This window comes from Centruroides vittatus, unplaced genomic scaffold, assembly GCF_030686945.1.
Source record: "Centruroides vittatus isolate TY-2023 unplaced genomic scaffold, ASM3068694v2 contig_329, whole genome shotgun sequence".
Lineage (NCBI taxonomy): Eukaryota > Metazoa > Arthropoda > Arachnida > Scorpiones > Buthidae > Centruroides > Centruroides vittatus.
In genome coordinates this window covers 4,305,136-4,326,751 of record NW_027122113.1, presented here as the reverse complement: position 1 = coordinate 4,326,751, position 21,616 = coordinate 4,305,136, and positions in this window count along the sequence as shown.

The window sequence follows — 21,616 nt, the reverse complement described above, 5'->3', positions numbered from 1 at the left end:
TTTCATTCAGCCATTTTGCTAAAATTTATGAACTAGGACTAAACACTACACATGTTATATACACTAAGGTCGTGTTATCGATCGATAAGTTCTATAGAAGTAAACATTTAAAGTCTTTCTTTCTAGGTTTAGAGGATGGACTGCATCTTTATTTCATAATAACTCGAAAAATAAATGTATAAAACGGATAAAATTCGATGTAATTTGCAGAATTCTCTCACTGAATTAGGTTTTTGAAATCAAAATAAATATTTAATCGCTTTATTCTAAGAAGGAAACGTCCTCATTTTAATGCCAGATGTTTCGACTAAGCTATAATTTTAAGGCTCAGACTGAGTCGAACACGCAGGCTTTATCACACGTTAAATTCAAAATGGTGGTTTAGAAATTTTAATTCTGTAACTCCTGGATTAAATAAATTCGAGTTACAGTTTTATTATGCAACAGATAAGAAGTTAAGTTAAGTGGAGGAAGCATCTAATTCACTAGTGTAACTAAATAAATAAGTTATCTTTATAAGATTGATGGCTGAATAAAAGATTCAGCACTCTCTTAGATATATCATCATTGACTGATACAAATACATTGATTATATTTATATTTGACTCGAAGGCGTTGAGAATTTCATTAATCGAAAGGATTATAAATTAAAATTATAGGATAATTGTTATCATTTTTCATTCTTCACATCACGAGAAGGAACGAAATGTTGTAATTTTAACGATTCGCCTGACAGAAACGGAAAATTATAGAAATTTTCAACAGCGTATTCTTACGTTTATCAATTTTTTTTTTTTTTTTTAAATTTAGACATCTAGTTTTATTACAGATAATTAATTATCTTGAACTTCTAGATCTTTCTTTATACAATTGTTAACAGTTCCTTTATACTTTCTATTGTTGAGACTTTCCTCCTGTCGAGCCTACTTCTTTAAAGGGCAAAGCGTAAAGTTTTGCCCCTTTTAAGCCCATCAATTCTTATCCTTTATGCCACTTTAAAGCCGAGTTTGTAAAGAAATTCTTGTTCCAATTTTCTAGATCGCTTCCTTCGCAATTCTTCAAGTTTTCTTATTAAATTTTACAGTAATATCAGTGTATTAAATACGTTTTTTAAGGCAATAAACGAACTGAAATTTTTACTATAAAAATTCAAATCCTGGCGGTGTTAACGGAATAGGAAGAGCAAACAAAACATGTATTTCTCAAACACGGATTGCTTACCATTCGCCCACTTGAAAACTTCTTTAATTGTTTGCTTCCAAAGAAGGGCAAGCAACTTCCTAACAGTTCTCTGGTCTCCATCTACAGTTACCGACATTTTTCATCCGTTTCATTTGTTTTTGGCAGCTAAGAATTCTATCAGAATTCGATTTAAAAAAGAAAAAAAAGAAGGCCAAACTCGAGCAGCCTCGCATGTTTTGTTGATGTAATTAATAATCGTTTGTTGCCCCCCAGAAAAAGCGTCTCAAATTTACGTTATGATCGATGATTTTCAGTGTTGGCAGAAAGATAAATCGTGACGAACCATTGTGTCGACCCCATCATCACTTCGACGACTCCTCGCCTAAGCAATCAACAGAACCATCACTTAAATAAATACACACGAATCTTTATAGATGATTTTCAATTATTTCTTAACCTCGCACTTAGTCCTGATAATAAAACATGATAAAAACCTCGCACTGTTTATCACCTTTCGCGATTGTTTCTCTTCGCAATTTTTTTTACTCTTATCTTTCTCACTTAGCTGCAGTTATTTTCTTAATAAAATGAATCATTTCTGTTCCTAAACAATTAGGAAACGTTCAAACCGTTTATACAAATATTAATTCTTTATAATTTTATTAACTTATACGCCGAATTTTCTATTTTTTCTTCGAATTAATTTAAAGAATATCGCATGGCGCGAATGGTTAAATGAGTACATAAAACATAAAGCTATTATTAAGCATTTTATATAATTAAAATAAAATATCGAGTTATTTAATACAAATATTAGCAAATGGAAGGTATGCATCATGTAATATACTTAAAATTACAAAGAAAAAGGCATTTAAAAGCGTTTTTTAAGTAAATTGATTATTAAAGATGTAAATGTTTACTATCCTACAAAACCGTTCGATTTTAAGCGGATATTTCCTGCAAGAGCCTACAAATTGAGCAATATCACCAGAATCAGTAGCGTAACAGGGGAGGACCCCTTATCTTCATAAATAAAGTAGGGAAAAAAGATACAGGGAGAAGATTTGAATGCGACAAATTCACTTATACTTCTGTATATAGCTGTATACAGCATTAAAGAGTATTCTATCCACACGCTAGTAGTTACTTCCACAATGGTATAGGGGCGAATGTACTGTAAGTTTGCACGTTCTAATTCGGTTCTAGTTACGCTACAGATCAGAATTAATCACTGTTAAAACTATTGTTAGAATCGCTACAAACTAAAGCAAAAAAAAAAAAAAAAAAAAAAATTAAAAATCTAAATTTATTTCAGTCTGAACGAATTACACATCGATCACAGAGGAAGTAGAAATTACAATACTAAATTGCAAACTTTGCATACAGTTGGCATTTTTCTAAAAGATATAATAAACTTATAAGGAAAAATAAATCTATATGTATAATACATCGTAACTATATATATTACACGTGTGTGCGTGTATAGATAGACCTAGTATGATACAATAGTTTCATCACGATGTAACTAATGTTTGCGTTACGGTAAAGATCGGTGCTTAAGGACGTTAACATTGTTATATTTTATTCGAATATTTGAATTTTTAAAAGGTCATTTAAGAAAGATAATTATGTTTTATCATCGAGTTAACGGAACTTAATTAGTAGGCCTTATTTAAACTTTAACAAGTTTAAGACTTTATAAGAGATAAAAACGTTACCTGTAACACACTAATAATACAAAATGAATCAGTTGTACTTATATAATTATATTTAAATCAGCTTTATTTAAAACTTTTTTATTAAAAATAATTTATAGAAAATAAAAACTGTTAGATTTAGTTCAATGTTCATGGTAAAATCGCTCATTTGATCAATGTTAAAATCTATTAAAAGGTGTTTTTCGCGTAATTATCAGTGCAGATAACTTATACTAAATCGTTTTAACTTCATATATCGATTTAAAAAAGCGTAATTATAATTGAAAGTCGACCGATTTTATATCATTGACGATAAGAGCGAATCTCTTTAGTAAACAGAATACAGAAATCTTCCGCTATCAAGAAGTTTACCTCCAAATTTCGGGGATTCTATTTGCCAGCTCTCATTAATAACCATTTAATAACACAGTTTAAGATCCTTTATCACAAAATTTCATAATTTTTTGTATCTTGAGTCGAAATTTTATCGATTTTTTTGTCGTAAATCTTGCTATTTGATAAGTTAAAAACTAGAATCTTCCTATTCTAGGAAAAGTAATGCATGTCTAACATGTAGTAATATTAAATGTGTTTTCTCTGTTTTAATGATAAATATGGCTGTTTATGAAGAGACATGCTATAAATACAGAGAATGTAATCAACAGTAAATCTTCTTGATGTAACTAAAATTCTCAGAAAATGACACGCTATACTCACCGCTATTACTGTTTATTGTAATGTAAATATGGATACGTTTTATTACTATTTACTATTTATGTAATTTTACTTATCTATTTCTATTCATTTCGTTAATATTTATTCGTTGGTATGAAGTTTGCGGTGTAAAAACGGACGTATTCCTGTATGAAATGATTTTCACTAGTGTAGCCATGTTTATACATTAGTGAAAATCATTTCATACAGAAAAAAGCAATGTTTCACGTAACAATTAGCCTTTTATATCGCAGCTTATCCATTTTTAAAATAAAGTCTCTGAAAGCCTATTCTCTTACGATTCAAATATTAAATTTCTCATATAAACAAGTGTTTCCCTATACAGAAGGCCACAATGTCTAGAAATCCCAATAAAAAGACGAAAAAAACTCTACTCAGACAAATAAAAGTGCAGGAATTTCGCTTGAAAAAAAATTGACATTTTTATTAAAAAAATAGCATTATTCTGTAAATAAACTTTAATTTAAACTATTATAAATAGGTAAAGTCACGTTTTATTTAATATTTAAACTTCTTTTAAACTAATCAACCGTAAAATTAGAAAGTCTTGACATTGCGGTGGCCTTTCTAGTTTTACAGGTGGAAGTTTAAAAAGGTTAATTCAAAAACGTTTCTTTCTTCTAAATTCAAACTAACCATCACAATTTTTCGCTAATCCGAATACCTTTGGAATTCGTCCGTTCGGATCATCGAGAATTTGTATTTATTAACAGAGGCATTTCTATATACTTACTCGATCAAAGTTACTATATTTATGTCTATGATTCAAATTCATTTACATATTTATATATAAATATTGTTTGTAAGTGTGTGATAAATACCGAAAAGCCAGAGAAATCTTACATTTTCTAACAGAAATCGAATGCTACTTACCAACTTATACTGCTTACCGAGTGTTTCGAGTGCGTAGGAACTTGAAAATCTTTTATATTTACCGATGACATTACTGTTTAAAATTCATTACACTTAATTAACTTAATTAGCATCATATAATCCGATGTAATTCTATAATAAAAAAGCAATAATTAAAATTTTTTCATCAAAGTTGAATGATTTTTATCACAAAAAGTTTTAACTTTAGTCAAGAATTTTATTTAAAAGAAAATACAACCAATTAGAAGATAAATTAATTAATTAAAATTTATTATTTTAATATCTTAAATTCTCTAGACTTAGATTTAAACTTAATACAGGCCTACCTATGAATAGATTTTTTAAAAAAACTATTTAAAATTTTATATATTTAGTAGTATTTTTATGCTATGAAAATTCATGCTATGCTTTAGATTAGATTTTTATAAATAAATCTCGAAATTTATGTAATTTTATTAATTTTTAGCACTTATATTACAAGTACTTATTATATTATTATATTACAAGCACTTATATTATATTACAGTTTTAAACTTTATTTTTTAATGTTATAAAGCTAAAAAGAACTAGATTATTTATAGATTTATAATGCATTGACATTAGTTTTACTTGTGTATATGAAACGTCACCAGTCTACGAGGCCTGTTCTGATTGACTTTATACAGATGCTAAATGTTTTCACAGATGACACAGGGAGTTCTAAATCATTTGGGGATTCTGGAGTGTTGTAAAAAGCATCTGACTTTATTACTTTTTACATCTTTGGAATTTAAAGTGTTTTATATTTCACTTATTATCATTTATACTTATTATTTTTGGATTCTAAACTAATATTAACACAGTAAAGTGTCATATATTTATATATGCTACAGAAAATAATACTAAATCAAAGTTGAAAATACTAGAATGTTGTGGGGTCATTCTGGCTGTGGCCTTTTAAAATTTTAAGAATAAAAGCTTCTTTCTTATACATTTTTAAATGTTTTAATCATTTTTATGAAGTACAAGCATAAGTACGAAAGATGCGGTATTAGAATTTAGTTATAATAATTATGTTAAATTATATACAACATTACATTTATTTTATCTAAATTTGCAAGTATTACAACAGTTTAAGTAACACATTTACATTATTTAAATTATTATAATGCTCTCAAATTAAATAAATAATCAGAATGATGTCTGATCATGAAATAAAATATAATTTCTGTTAGTTATTAAGATTTAAGTAGTAAAGGCCCACTCAAATCAAATTCAGCACTGATTCTACAGCTAATGATTGAGACCGAAGCTATCATTCCTATCCTGTGTCAATTTTATATCTCAGTAAATGTTCATATACTTAATAAAAAATAATTATGATGTATAAAATTAATGAATATTTCATATTTATCAATTATAATTCTTTAAAACCAACATAAAAGCATATATAAGTAACTTGTAAACTTTACTTTCCAAATTGACAATATTCATTTTTCTCATTAATCTGCAATTAAAATAATAAAACATTTCACTTATTTAATAATAAATTATTACAAAAATTCAAAAAATAATATCAAAATTTTATAAGTCAAATTTACTTTAAAGCACATTAATCACCTTTTATTATCAGAATTATCAGTTATCTTTCCCATTATTCATACTAGTTATAAAAGTTATTTACAAAGAAAAAAAAAAAGAAGAAAGAAGGTAATTTTTATTTTAAAGATAATTATCTTTAAAATAAAAATATAAATTATTTTAAATAGATAAAATATAAATTAATTATAGTTTTACAATCAAGTTTTATTATTATGCTAAATCAAAGATGTTATCTTCAATGTTAAATTATACAATGATAATCATATTCATTAGGGTATATTTCATTAATAATTATTAATGAAATAAGTTTACGTATCAAATTTATAATTCTACTACATTATAACCTTTCATTAATTAAATAAAAAGTTTACAGTGGTTAGACAGGTAGTTACAAATTCACAAACCACAAAATCATCACATGCAAAATTAAACTATTGTCATTCTAAGAATTAAACTTTTAAATTAAAGCATTTTTAAACATTTATTCATCATCATTATTACATTTTTTACAATGCAATTTAAAAGATTTTTGTTAAATATTTGAATATTTAAGCTTTAATATGCTTGAAATTAGTGAGAAAAGAGTTTTTAATGTGGAGACAAAGATTTTATTATTATTTTAAACACATTTTTTTTCTTATATAACTTGTTAAGAGACTGATAACAGAATGATGTAACTGTAGGTCATTTACATAATTAATCTACATAAATGTATATAAACCCTACAAGAATCTATTAATGATTAAGATTAATCTTCCAAAGAATTAGTTTAAATGTATTTACGGTTTCTGAATAGTATTTTTAGCCACAAATGATCATTTAATAAGCATTTATAATCATTCTCTCTGCAGCTACTTTGTAGCACACTCAACTGCTTAATATTTCATGTAAACAAGTATTAAATCTTCCTTCCTCTTTTCTCATAAAGTCTCTTTAAGTCGACTTAGTTTAATTTAATAAGCGCCATACTTTTCCGGCATACTTCAAAACGGTTCCATTAATATTTTAAGCATCAAGTTTCTTTACGATCTTACGGAGATGCTACGTTAAAGTTTATCATCTTGACGAAACGAACGAGGAGGAGGAAGGAAGGAACGTATTGTTTTATATTTAATGCTTGATTTTATAAATTCTCATAAATTGAACTAGAAGTAGGCCTAACAATATGAAGATAAAAGAAAGAAAAAAAAAATGGCATTTATATCAGAGATCAACAAACACGAACTGGTCTCCTTTTTTGATCTTTTAAGATGAAGTTCCATTTATATAAAGTTATAAATAATGGAACTGAGTCCAAGACGTGAAAAAATGGACCATTTCTGATTTGGGAATTTGTACCATTTACCAGAATAAATAAATATAAGCACATATTATCAGACTAAATCAAAGCCAAGTATATCATTAATGAGCATTAATAAACGATGGAATTAAATCTAAGCGTTTTTATTTATTTTAAATTCTATTTAACAATTCTAATTATAGAAAATTAAACATTAAACACGAAATTAAGTCTAAAACGTTAAAAGAAAAATCACCAATTAGTCCACTTTTTAAAAATAGTTTTCGTCTCCATTAAAAATTTCCAATCGGTAACGCCATCTAGCGAATTTTATAATAACTAATTAAATAGGAATAAAAGTAATTTTTTTAATTTTTAAAATTTCTTTTGTGTCGTCTCATGTATTTATTTCACATGAAAAAAATTCTAAAAATGTCAGATCACTTATATCAGCTAAAAACGGTTCCGAAAGATAATACAACGGAGTGAATACGAATCGTGTCAGCTTTCCATTTCGTATGACAAAAACCTCTTTCGTGCATCACTATCGGGGATTTGTATATTGTTTTCTTTATTCGAATCTAGCCGTAAGTGCAGATGAGTCAACACCGAATGCTGCATCATGTGTCATCTCGGAGGGAATGAATACCACCTTTTGGAAGAAAGGTTTGTTAAGAAAGAAGACAGAGGTCATAGTTCACCCCAAGGGGCGTCTGCACGGTAAATACTGTCAATAGCAGATGACAAGAAACGTCAAATATAGTTTCGCAGACCGAACCATGTACATGTGAAAAAGTAAACAAGAAGAATTCCCGAAGACTTTATTGAAAGAGAAAACTCCAAGATGGAACGTCGCCTTCTTCTCAGTTTTATTCTTTTTATTATCCATATAAAAACGTTTTTAAATTCGTAAACAATCGCTTTGGATAATAAAAATACCCGGACGTAACGCTACCACGGTCATTTCACGAAGGATGGATGAAAAAATTGTTTCAAGGACGATTTTCAAAACGACCAAGCCTTCGACTAATCATTCATCATTAACGTTTATAGCGGTTGAGCTTCAAAAAAGATATATTTAAAAGGTCGTTTATGGCCATTTTATAACTGAATGATCAAAAGAATATCTCGGAATAATAATCTTTCTCACTTACATGTTTTACATGTTTCGTTCCAGTTATTAATTGGATCTTTTTAAAGACTGCACCTGGATTATGAATAACACCTGATCCGTCCGGTTAATTTATTTTGCGCTTTTTATGCCTTAATAAATTTTTCTAATAGAAAATTGATTGGTTCCACATCTCAAGAAATGATTTTTGAATATCAAAAGAAGATATTTCAATATTTCCTTACTCTTCAGATTGATTTAGAAACCATATAAAAAGATTATTGCCTGTATTTCACATAAAGGTTAATCAAGTATGAACAAAATTTGATTTTTAAATATTTAAAACATTATTAACTTTTTCTAATTAATGTCAACATTGGCATTTAACTAGTCCATCCAATTTTCAATGGATAATTTATATAAAAATTTGTCTTATTTGCTAAAAAAAATCTTATATGCTTTGCTTTAGCTGCAACTAAATTCTTTCTTTTAAAACAGAAAACTTCCCACATAATTAAATATATTTAAAAAATTAAACAAATACATTTTTAATATAAATTAATAAAAAACATACATACATCTACATATAAAAGATTTTGCTTCTATAATTTCAGATGTAATTTAATATTATCAGAATTAATAAAAGATAAAAAACTTAACTTTTTTATCTATTATTTTTAATTTGACAAATTATAAAACATATCATCAAGAAATCTTGAGTAATTATTTATCCACAATTCATAAATTTTATGTATTGATAATTATTATTAAATAAATTTAAAAATAATTTATGTTATCAGAGACATACAGACATACTATACATACCCACTTGTATGTACTGTACATTATATAATAAAAATGCATTATTTAAACGTTTAAAGATCTTTAAAAAACATATGGCATATAAAACCATTGAATTAATGTAAAACAATTGATTTAAAGTTTAAAACTGAAAAATGTGTGAGTTGTTCTCTGTTTATTTTCATGTAAATAAAAATTTATGCCCATTTTCCACTTGTTAACAGAATTTCTTAAATAAATACAGCTGTGTAAATAAAAGAATTGTAATAAATTTATCACTCTTTCATTAATACTATATATTAACTTTAAATAACTTCACATTATTTCTGTGTACAAAAATAATATAAAGTTATATGTAGGATTAGACTGATGTTTGCATGCTCCCATATCATCGAAAATCAATGTTAATGATTTTACATAGACTCGGTAATGTCTGCTCAGTGTTAATTTGTTGAAGCAGGCCTACTATAAAGCTGCTCTTATCCAATTTTATTTCCAATATTATGTAGGAAATCTAATTATCATCCTGTACAAAATGTATATGATATAAAATTTTGACATCAAATAACAATTAATTTTATATAACTATGTATTAGACTTGACATTAGAAGAGATGTTGGAAAAATTGGTTTTAAGAACTTATGTGATCAATATATCGGCTTATAAAAAACTTTTTTTAATGGTTTATAACATTATCATCATTACTCAAAGTTCAATTCAGTGAAATTCTTATATTATACATTTCAATTGAAACCTTTTTAACTCTCGTTTATTATATACTAAAGAAAATGATGTCAAAAACAGTAGACAGGTTACTCTCAGAACACTTACAAATTCCAATGCTTGTAACATACAAAAAAAAAAAGACTAAAAAAAATAAGAATTTCCATTTTCAGCATAATAATGTCTTAGAATTAAATCCTAAAAAACTAAAATTTATACAATAGAGAAAAATGTTATTAATTTACATTCAAAATCTCAGAAATTAAAATACTATTTAATGAGTAAAAAACAAAAAAAATAATATCTGTAATGTTTTAAGAAGATAAATAAAGTAAATATGAATTATCTCATATTTGTGTAAGATATTACTGCAAATTATTTTAAGCAGAACAATGAGAAATAGTAAATAGAAATGAAAAAAGGAAGTATAAGATCAAACTTTCTGTATATATTCAAGATTTGATCTATTATGTTTCCTCCTTTTGTGAATTTATCTTATTTATCAAATAGATTATAGGAAGTACTAAAGAAACTTATATGTTTATTTATGGTTTTTCTAGCACACAATGCCATTTACTATTGAAGGGTTTAATCCTCTACATAAAAGCATAAATAATAATTTTTTTTAAAAGTTATTCCTATTTTTGTATTTAGAAAAAAAACAGGATGTTTTTAACTTTTATTATGACAAAAAGCCCTAATATCTTTTCGTATTTTTACTTAATATGAAAAATGATACAATTATATTCATCATTCCTAGCAGCAGATCTGAATAGGAAATGAACAGACGATTATTGAATTTGATGGATAAACTTTAATTTGAAAAGTGGAAATATTTTAAAATGAAAACTTCATTTTACATTTTTGCACTTAGAATATTTTTAAAAGTCTCTGACTTATTTTATTTTATCTATTTTCAAGATAATTTTATTAATTTACATCATATTTCTAATTTTTTGCATTAAAATTATATATATATATATATATATATATATATATATATATCAATAATATACCAGTATATATTTATGCAAAATGAATTTTTGCTGGTAACAAACATAAAGAAATCAATTAAAGTTACCATACCACTTAAAATTTAACTTAAAAATAAAATCAATAAAAAATGTCATACCGAATTTTCGAGTTTAAATAAATATAAAAATTTTTTCAGGATTTAATAAAAATATTTTTTTGTTTTTATTTATTTTTACCTTTCTCATCTAGAATGTATTGTACTAAGAAGGTATTCATTTCTTACCTATTATGGCTTTGGACAGATCCACAATTGGGTTGTCTTGTCAATAAGGAACAGGATCCAACATACTCAGGCCACATCACACATGAAGAATTTCTGAGGATTTAATCTGTATTCAGGGCTGTAGAGAGGAAGCTGGTGAAAAATCTCCAGTCCAAAGAAAATTTAGGGGTCTATAGTGATTTCTATCTCTATAAATTAATGCTATTTTTACTAACAAAAAATAAAATCGTTTAAACTGTTTTCTGTTAATACAGAAACATTTCATGTACTGTATTTAATTTATTAAAAAAAAAAAAACAGAAAAAAAAACTTGACAAAAGAGGCTCAGTAAAGAATTAGAGGAGCATGCTAAGGTGCTAAAGGGGCCCATTCTATCCTAGGCCCCAAACATGCTGTCGACAGCCATGTCTGCATTCAAATATAGATTTATCAGAATAAAAAGCAGATGTCTTTGTTACTTTGACTATCTATCAGATTTATATAATATTAAGAAATATTATTATTGTCATTTTTTACTTTAGGTAAAAAAATATAATTCTAAGAGATCTTAAACAAATTGAAAAATAAATATCTTGCATTAAAACAAAATTCAGGGTTCTTTTTACTCTGTGCATTTTACCCTGTAAGCTGTAAAATTGTCAATGCTGACACATGTATAAGTAATGATAAAATACTTAGATATTTTTAAGAATCTACTTGCATATAGAAAACTTGCATTAAGTATTTGAAATATGATTAAATTCCCAAAAATTAGATGAATTCAAATGAAAGAAAAAATAATATTCAAGCTTATACACACAATAATTTTACATGGATAAATAGAAAAATTTTTGCTTGTTTCTATTCAAAAGAAAAAATAGAATAATAATACAGAAAATTAAAAGATATAGATGGATAAAATAGAAACGTATTTTAATCAGAAAAAATTAGATCAAATTCAAACTTTTATAGAAAACTCAAGTACTTTTTGACTCTATGTCCATCATCAGAAATCAATAAGAGAAAAGATTTTGCTCCAAGGAATACAATTTGAATTGAAATTAGGTTTAGGGAGCTTCCTAACAAAGAAATCAAATTCATTTCTGAATCTTGTCAGATCACAATATATTAAATCTAATATTTGTTAAACCATCTAAATTTTTATAATAATTTCAGCTATACTTCTATTAATGTAATGAACTGAAGAGAGGTCTGAACCAAGTTTTGTACAGTTTAATAAATTTCTCAGTTTTTTCATTGAAAACTCTATGTGTATGATGATTTAATCAATTTTATTAAAAACAGACAAAAACTAGTAATAATTTTTTCATTAAATCTCATAAGAACTGTAACAAAATGCCTGTAAGTATTCAATATTCAATCAGTTCAGTATTACAGTAAATCAGTGTCATATTTTTGCTTTTGGTTTTTTCGGTATAAAACAAATTTTTTTACATCTTGAAATTCTGTTTACAACTTAATGTAATGAAAACATTTTATGTAAATAATTTATAGGTAATTTATGTACTTATCTGAATATCTATTACAAGCAATATTTAAATGGAAAAAAAAAAATCAAAATCTAGCTACATAACTCAAGAAAGTCCCTGGGGATAAACTACAATGACAAGTCTAATCTACAGGCATAAATAATTAAAAACATTTAAAGTTAAAATTCAAATGTTTTGAAATTTCTCAAGAAAATTAATAATAAATCAAGTACCGAATTTAAGAATTACATTTTATTACTGAAAAGATTTCATTCATTTCTGTTTTAACCAGATAATACTGGTAAAATACAGTAAATAAATGATAAAATTAAATTATTTATTAATAATCAGTTCTTTCAATTTACATAACTTACAATTATATTAATCAAATGGGGTTAATCTAAGAAAATTACTCAAGGTGGTCAGAATTTATTTCATTTAGACATGGAGGCAGATTTAAAACAATGTTTTATTTACTGATTTGGATTCTTAATACCTGTTTTATTTCCTTTTTTAATAATAAAAATTAATAACAATAACATTACATAGAATCTAAACAATGACTTTTTACTGTCTTTCTTGGATTTATTTATTTTTTCATTTGCATTCAATTTAATTTTCTTAACCTTCCAGACAATAACAGGCTTAATATTTTATTAAAATGTTGCTCTGTTATCTTAATATTTAACCTTGGTATTAGTGTTCTAAATTCCCTTATACAGTGTAATGAATAATATAATAAATGTTTTATTTTAAATCAGTTTTTAGCTTAATAGTTTCATGTAAACTATAAATAAATATTAAATTGCAAAAGTTCCATTTCTTAGTAAGACATAACTTGACTGATTTTTTAAATTTATAGTGATATTAATTTTTAATATAAACAGGCAAGAAATTTTTGCAGTTGAGTGTAAATTTTTAAATGCCTCTAACTTAAATTAAATCAAACTTTGCTTTACTCAAAATTTAAATAAAACACAGGAATGGACTTTGGAAATTTTAATGGAAATGTTGGCGAAAGTCATATCTTTGAATAGATAAGTGAAAAATAATCATTTGAAAAATATATACATTTTCAAATCATTTTAATTAAATATATTTAATTATTTTAAAAATTTACAAATATTTAAAAGTTTAAAATTACAGTTTATTTATTTATTTATTTATTTATTTATTTATATTTAAAAACTGTAATAAAATCATTGCAAACTAGAACTATTTAAATAACAAAAAGGAAATGCTATGAAAAACTATTTTGTGGACTTTTAATATCCACTAACTATTACTTTAATTAATAAACTTTAACTATTAATACATTAATTAATCAATAGATATATTTGTTTTTTCATACATTTACATAAACATTAATGAAGATATTAAATACATGTACTGTAAGTGCGTTTCTCTAGTTTCAGACAACTCCCTCTTCTCTATACGCTCCTATATAATACGCATTTTCAGTAAAAATAAAAATGAATTATCGGTATATGTAAATACCAGAAGTTTTTATTCGTAATCACGCTTATTATTCTATTGTGGAACAGGAATAGATATAGCCTATATAACATTTATAAGCCATGATAAGGTAAACTGGGGTATTAGCATCACCTCTAAGGGAAAAGTGATCCTTGCCGAATATTAATATTGCAGCTACAAAAAATTCTGTATATAATAATTTAAATGTGATTTTTTTCTTCCATTAGACTGCATAGCGAATTGTCCTAACACGTTTTTTTCCATAGAAAAATTTGCAGCATAACTGAATTACCTTACTAATCGGGTAAATCCGCCACGCATTTAGCTTAATGCCTCCGTAATCTCCAAAACAGAATTAATAAATAAATTTTAGAGAAGTTTTTCAATATTTATTTAGGTTCCAATTGAAATAGTCAAATGTCGCTTATTGAGATTATCATTACTTGAAATGACCACTGGCAAGGAAGAAGTATCAGTTACAATCACATTAAATTTAAATTTTCTAGCGCAAGCTTCTGCAAGTGATATCTGGGAAAATTTTTTAAGGCTCAGATATAAAAGAAATCATAATGAACACACATGAGATAATACAGTCATGTGGTGACACTATCCCGATTACTGGGGTGCCATTAACCCCAACATAATATCGCAAAGAACTTTTAGATTTGAGAAAAGAACACGCGAAGAACTTTGTTACGTAGGCTATATCAACTTATCAGGAGTCACGGCAGTGACTCTCCGCCAAGTAAAAAATTCACTGTTTATTAATAATCGTAAGAAGTAGTGATAAAAACAAAAGAAATTGTTAAATCCAAATATCTCTATTTTTCGGATAAGCAAAAAATTACATCGTATCCGCATAAACATGCAAAACCGAACACTGACAACAGATGAAAAAGCAGGCTAATGGCTTCAACTAAACATGTTTGTAATTGTAGCCGCTATCTACTGGCAATGTTACAAAGTTTCTGAAGCAAAATAGTTACTGAGAGTGACGGTATTACCCAGGATAGTGCCAATACCTTACTTTCCCCTACCTCTACTAAATATTAAAGAAATGAATTATATTTTGCACAAAAGAAGGAAGTTAAATGTGAAACACGTTATGAATTCAAAGTTAAACACAAAATTATAATTTAATGGTGTTTTGTTATGTATTATTTTATAGTGGAATATAACCTTATAAAAATAACTTTTTCACATCTCAGACTTGGTGTTTTATGACAATTTTGACATATTTTTCTACAGAACGGCTTAAGAACTTGATTGTAATTCAAATATATTTCGGAACAAATTAAAAAATAATAATCGCATTGAAAACCGAAATAGCGCAAATTAATTTAGAAGTCATGAAACTGAATTTCTGAATTAATTTATGAAAATAGTTAATCATTTCCATCAAGTTATCAAGATTTTAATAAGAGGTTTAACGTCGAATTTACATATCAGCTAAATAAACTGCAAATTAAGGCCTCGCGATACTGAGCTAGAGCGTCACGTTTTAAAATTTTATTATTATTTATGGAGAAAAAGGATTTGTTACAACTTAGAACCACAAATAATTTAAATCTGACTCTGTTCAACCCAATTTACATGCCTAGTTACAGCGCATTGACAGTACTCATCAATTAAATTAAGAATTTGTCTTGTTGGAAAAATATAATGTTCACATAAGCAAATAATTAAAATAATTAATATTTCGATGATTATAAAGCTTTACGTATAACTAGAAAACAAAATTAAAATATGAAAATATTTAGTTATATTTATACTATTTTTCATACACTTTTACATATAAATTAAAAAAAAAAGAAAGAAACAGTTGACAGTAGAATATCAATTGTCTTTATAATTTGTATAATTGTACAATTTCTCTATTGAAAAAACACAAACTGGAAATCCTATAGAAAGATCGCATGTTTATAATGCGGTAGAAGCAACGTGTCCATTGTTGGCTATTCATTCAATAGAATAAATATTTAAATGTCTTAATTAAATTACAATTGTTAGTACACTATAATCTATTCGATACATTCATTCTGACCCACAATAAAGTAGATAGGACAATGATTTTCAACATTTCAAAAAGAGGACTATATGAAAATGTTTGTTATTGCATAGTGTTATAGACAAATCTAATATATTGTTGACCTATTTTACTATTGTTAAAACAAATTAATCTAATTTCTCGCTGAAAAAAAACCTTTAAAAAATTCTAATTATACCCGGAATTTTATCAAAATAATGAAACTTCAAGCTCATTATTTTCTGTCATTTCTCATTAGAATTGAAGTGTAATTATTAAATTCAAATTTGGGATGAATTTTCTAACTAAAGTATTGTTTCCTGTATAGCATCAATTATAAAAATTGTTAAGGATCTAAGGTGTGTAATATATTTTTGAAGAGCCGAGTCAATCTACAAAGATTTGGAATAGTTAACTGGACCAAATTTATGAAACGTTGGCCCAGCTAACCAATTCAGTTCCTTGAATGAACTGACTCGATTAACGAGAAATACCACCACCTTACTAATATACTATAGATATCAATTTTATCATCATTCATGCTGGTTAATTGCACGAAGGTTCTGATCTTCATTAGATCAGGCCCAATCCAACGTGAGGAAGACAAACGACGTCACTACCCACGAAAATCGGCATCGATCCGTATGTATACAGTATTGGGGGAGTCGAGCCAATGACAATAAGTAAGAAAAAGTTTTTACTGTCGGGTTATATACAAAAAATAAGTTATACTTGTGGTTTCTACTTTAATTTTTGTAGTGTGGTATAAAATACGTATAGATTTTAGGAGGAGAACAATTTGCCTGTAAAAAAATATTAGACGATATGTCTCCTTACGGATCGACACCCGTGCATAGAAATTTATGAGAATTCAGAGAGGATCCTTTCTATTATAGATGATATCGTGCAGCTTATAAGCCTGACTTATGAAACTGTAGAAATCTCTTTAATTTCAGAAAATATAATTTAATAAATAAAAGATTATAAAGAATATTTTATAAAATGTACTGTACTATACTGTAACATTTAAAAAAAGCACATTTTAGAATAATTTAAATTGCACTGACATGAAAGAATTGAGAAGCTATTATTGGATTTTTAAATATATATATATATATAATTAGATATTTCTTCAAAAATTCTAATTTTACGAAAATATCTCTCCTATTATAAAGTTATCCTCGTGTATGATTTCATAATTAAACGTAATTAACAGAATTTTTTCCTTGTGTAGGTGCTTCCCTCTATTGACAAATTTAATTATGAATATTTAAACTTAAAAGAAAAATTCGAAAAATACTTGAAACATAAATTAAAACGTCGAAATTAAAAAACAGATAAATGTTAATAAATTTTAATACATACGTCTATTACTTTTTAAATTTTATTTACACCGTTTGTGATACAAACGTGCAGAAATCAATTGATTTCTGCACGTCTCCCCATCTCGAAGCAAGAATGAAGACGTCGAAGAGAGATTGGTTAATGTTACTTATGGTGCCAAAATGGCGGCTCGTCTCTGATTCAAGAAAACAGAAGAAAGGAAACAGTGGGGACGCACGTTCTAACCTAACCTAACCTATCCTAATAATTTTGTTGGTAATAATTATGGTAATTTATTAGAGTAGATTAGGTTAGGTTAGAACGTGCGTCCTCACTGTTTTCTTTCTTCTGTTTTCTTGAATCAGAGACGAGCCGCCATTTTGGCACCATAGGTAACATTAACCGAGAGATTTCACCTTCTTACTACCCACTGTTTGGGCAATATCTTGCAAAAACCGAATTTCTGGTCTTCCTCTACACCTGTATCCATTAGTTGATTCGAAATGGTCGAGTGGAGAGTAGCATCTGAGACGTCTCAACCACGAAAGCCTTTGTTTTTTTGAAGTTGTAGTTGCTGTGTTTCTCCAATAATTTTAAGATTTGTGGTCTTGTCAGATATACCCGAGGATTCTTTTAACTGCTTTTGGAAGGATATTTGAATTGAAAAAACGTAATATCCGGTTTGCATCGGAAGTTCATATACAGCTAATCGGGACCTCCTGCCTCTAATCTTTCCATAACTGGTCTCAGACCACATCTATCTAACTCCGTTCTCAATATTAAGGAAAGACGGACGGATGGCGGTGGGAATTTATAGGTCTACAATTTTTTCAAATTGCAGCACAATAATTTCTTTTTATTTCATTCAGTATATAGAGCGAGACTACTTGTAGCCTATAAAAAGGGATATAATCACTAAACCCTTGTAGTTGGTTGTCGTGGGTTCATATCTCACCAACAGCAGGGGAGTTTTCCGGGTTTACTTCGTGTCTAAAACCTAAATGGGTGCCAGTTTCTCCTAGAAAGTCCTCCCTATTAAAGTTGATTCCTAAAGAAAATTCGAACGATGTTATGATATATCGTAGAACACGTTTATTTTTAAACGATTTTACTGTTAACTTTCTCTAATTCACGAATAATTCGTATTTTAAAAACTTCGATTCCATTAGGCCTATTAGATTTATAATATTCGATATGGTTACACTTCATCTGAGTTGTAAACTGTGTAAATTGCTATTATTTCAAGTTTTGGCATAAATAAAAACTGGTTTCTTTTCATTCAAACTTCATCAGATAAGGATTTAAATTTACTAATATTCTTTACTTCATTGCTGTTTGCATTTTCATGTCATGTTCGTACCGAGATAAGGTCTTCTTATCGAGACCATTTGTCACTTTATTTCTTGAAATTTAAGTGAATTTATCGACTGAAGATATCTTAGAAATTTGTTTCAGGCTTTCATAATCAAAAACTTTGAATACTAAGCGTCTTCTTAATTTTTTCTTTTACAATAAGAAAAATTTAATATAATTGAGAAACGGAAATGTATACTTGGATCTCTGGAGCCGTTCATTAATTACTGTACGGTTTAAAGGGGGTGAAATATGTCGTACAGTACGTCATTGTACATGATTGGGAGGAGGTAGAGGACTGTTTCAGAGGAATTAGTGGCATCCGAATTTGTTCTTGTAAGCCCACATACCAGTCATATGAATAAACTATCAGAAAATATTCGCATAGCATATTAGTCATTTCTTTAATTCGGGGAATTATTAAGGGAAGGAGTTTGCCAAAAGTATAGGCTACAAGTAGGAAGTAAGTGAAAATAGCTCAAAAACTCTTTGCGTAATTAATGGGAGGCCCCTTTCGTGTATACACAAAGCTGAATACCTAAATAAATTCCAATTTTCTGTCAAATTTAGAAAACACGAAAAGATGATCTGGACTACAATTTCACAAAGTTTTTAATTAATGACTTCCTATTGTTCTGAAAGAATGTGATATTATCAAAGAAACAGGTTTTACGATCATATTACGGATTACAATTCATTACTAGGAAACAGAATTATATAAATTAGACATAAATTCTGTCGAGAATTTTCATTATTATGTAAAAATTTTATGACAGGGAGTGAGAGAGTGTTAAAATTAGCCTTGCCTTGGCAGGGAGAACGAATAAATTAATGTAGGCCCTACTGTAGATCTGTTTTACAGAATTGTTTGATTTTAATATCGGGGGTCGGCAGCTCAAGTATGACATCAGTTTGAAGGGTCGTGTAAAAATTGGTGACAAACGTGACAAGGAAGGAGTGGTAGTCTGATGTGACGTCGTATTTGAATGACACGTACTTCGATACCCGCCCACCTGGCCAAACCCGTGATGGATCCGAAAAAGCCCCTCTCAATGGTCACAGGACGTAGAGTCAAAGAAAAAAAGGATCCCGAATACTATAAAGTACGAAATATGTTTAAAATATTTCCATGTATTAAAATGTACGAGGGAAGATCGTACATTTCTATGCAATCAGATGCAAATTTGTAACCAAGTTTGATTAGTTTTTATGACTTAATTATAATTCGTTTGAAGCAATTAAACTTTCTACTAAATGACAAATCACATCTCAAAATATAGAATAAAAATACGTTCACTCGATTGAAGAAATGGGTTTTATCTGTAATTTTGCTTTAAATGTCTTACAATTGGTATAAAAATCGCAATCAATTTTCTCGGTGTCAAGTTTTTGGTGAAAGCGGACAGTCAACGGTTCTAATCGATCTTTTTAGATACTGACAGATGATACCGAAAATTGAATGATATCTTTAAGGAATACTGAGACATCTAATTAATTACCTAATTGAAATTTATATAAAAGTATTTAATTTCAATTATAGAATGATTAATATTTCGGAGAGCTTCTCGAGAGCATCGCCTCTCTCATTATCATATATTGCAACATCGTGTAGATACTTTTAAAAACATTGTATCATTATGTCGTAAGCATTTTCAGTAGACGATGCGATTTTTAAATATTTTTTTCAGAGAAAAATAATTTTTCCTTCGTACGAATTGCGTTAATTCTCACATTGAGAACGTGTCTTATAATTTTAAAAAATCTGAAGAGTTGTGATAAACATGTATGAAGCGTGCGATACCATAATGTATGTGCCAATGGCATTGCATTCTTCATATATATAAAAGATATATTCAATGTTCACCATATTAATTGTTGAATATATGGCGTGTTTAACATCATTTTTGCTGAATGTTAATCTCGATGATTAGGGCAATGCCATGGAGATGCCCTATATTCGGATATGTGAAAAAACCCGTGACTAGCCTATTGGTCGGAAGAAAACTGGGGACTAACTATCGGTGTTCGGTGGATTTATCCACTTCTCCACTAGTGAACAAATGCTAATTTTGAAAGACGTATTATATTATTCCACAGATTCAACAAACATTCGAAAATAGTCAAGAGATGGAAGCCATCATCCATCTTCAGAAATTTGGATCTTTATGAATTTTCATTAGCATCGTGAGTATTGTATTTTGGGTGCGTCTAGATGACGAGCAGCTAAGTAAGCGAGTCAATGACACAATACATTTCGTCGAAACGGTCTTTGTACTTATTTACTCGCTTGTTTAGCTGCTTATCCGCCTAGACACATCTCTTGCAATTCTAATCGTGTCCATTGTAAGTTCCTGTGAATCAGGCCGCGTTTATGATGAATAAAACGTCGAAAGCCTCCAGAAAAGTTTTAAATTTGAATTTTTATTTGAAATTATTTGAATGAAAACGAAAAATTTGAGTACGTAAAATTAAGAGATATGATATTTTTAGGTAAAGACGTAATTAAATATATAATAAATATTAATAATTATCATCACACTCGAATTAGTCATCGTTCTTATTTAGTGTGACTAATGATAATTAATCGTATTCAATTAACTACTATTTAGTGTAATCAAACCTATAGAAGACGAGTAATTACTTATTGAGACGTTGGCACAATGCCGGGCTGCAATTTTTAATCATATTTCAACTTTAACAAATCACGTGACTTCCAGTCCAGACCAGAA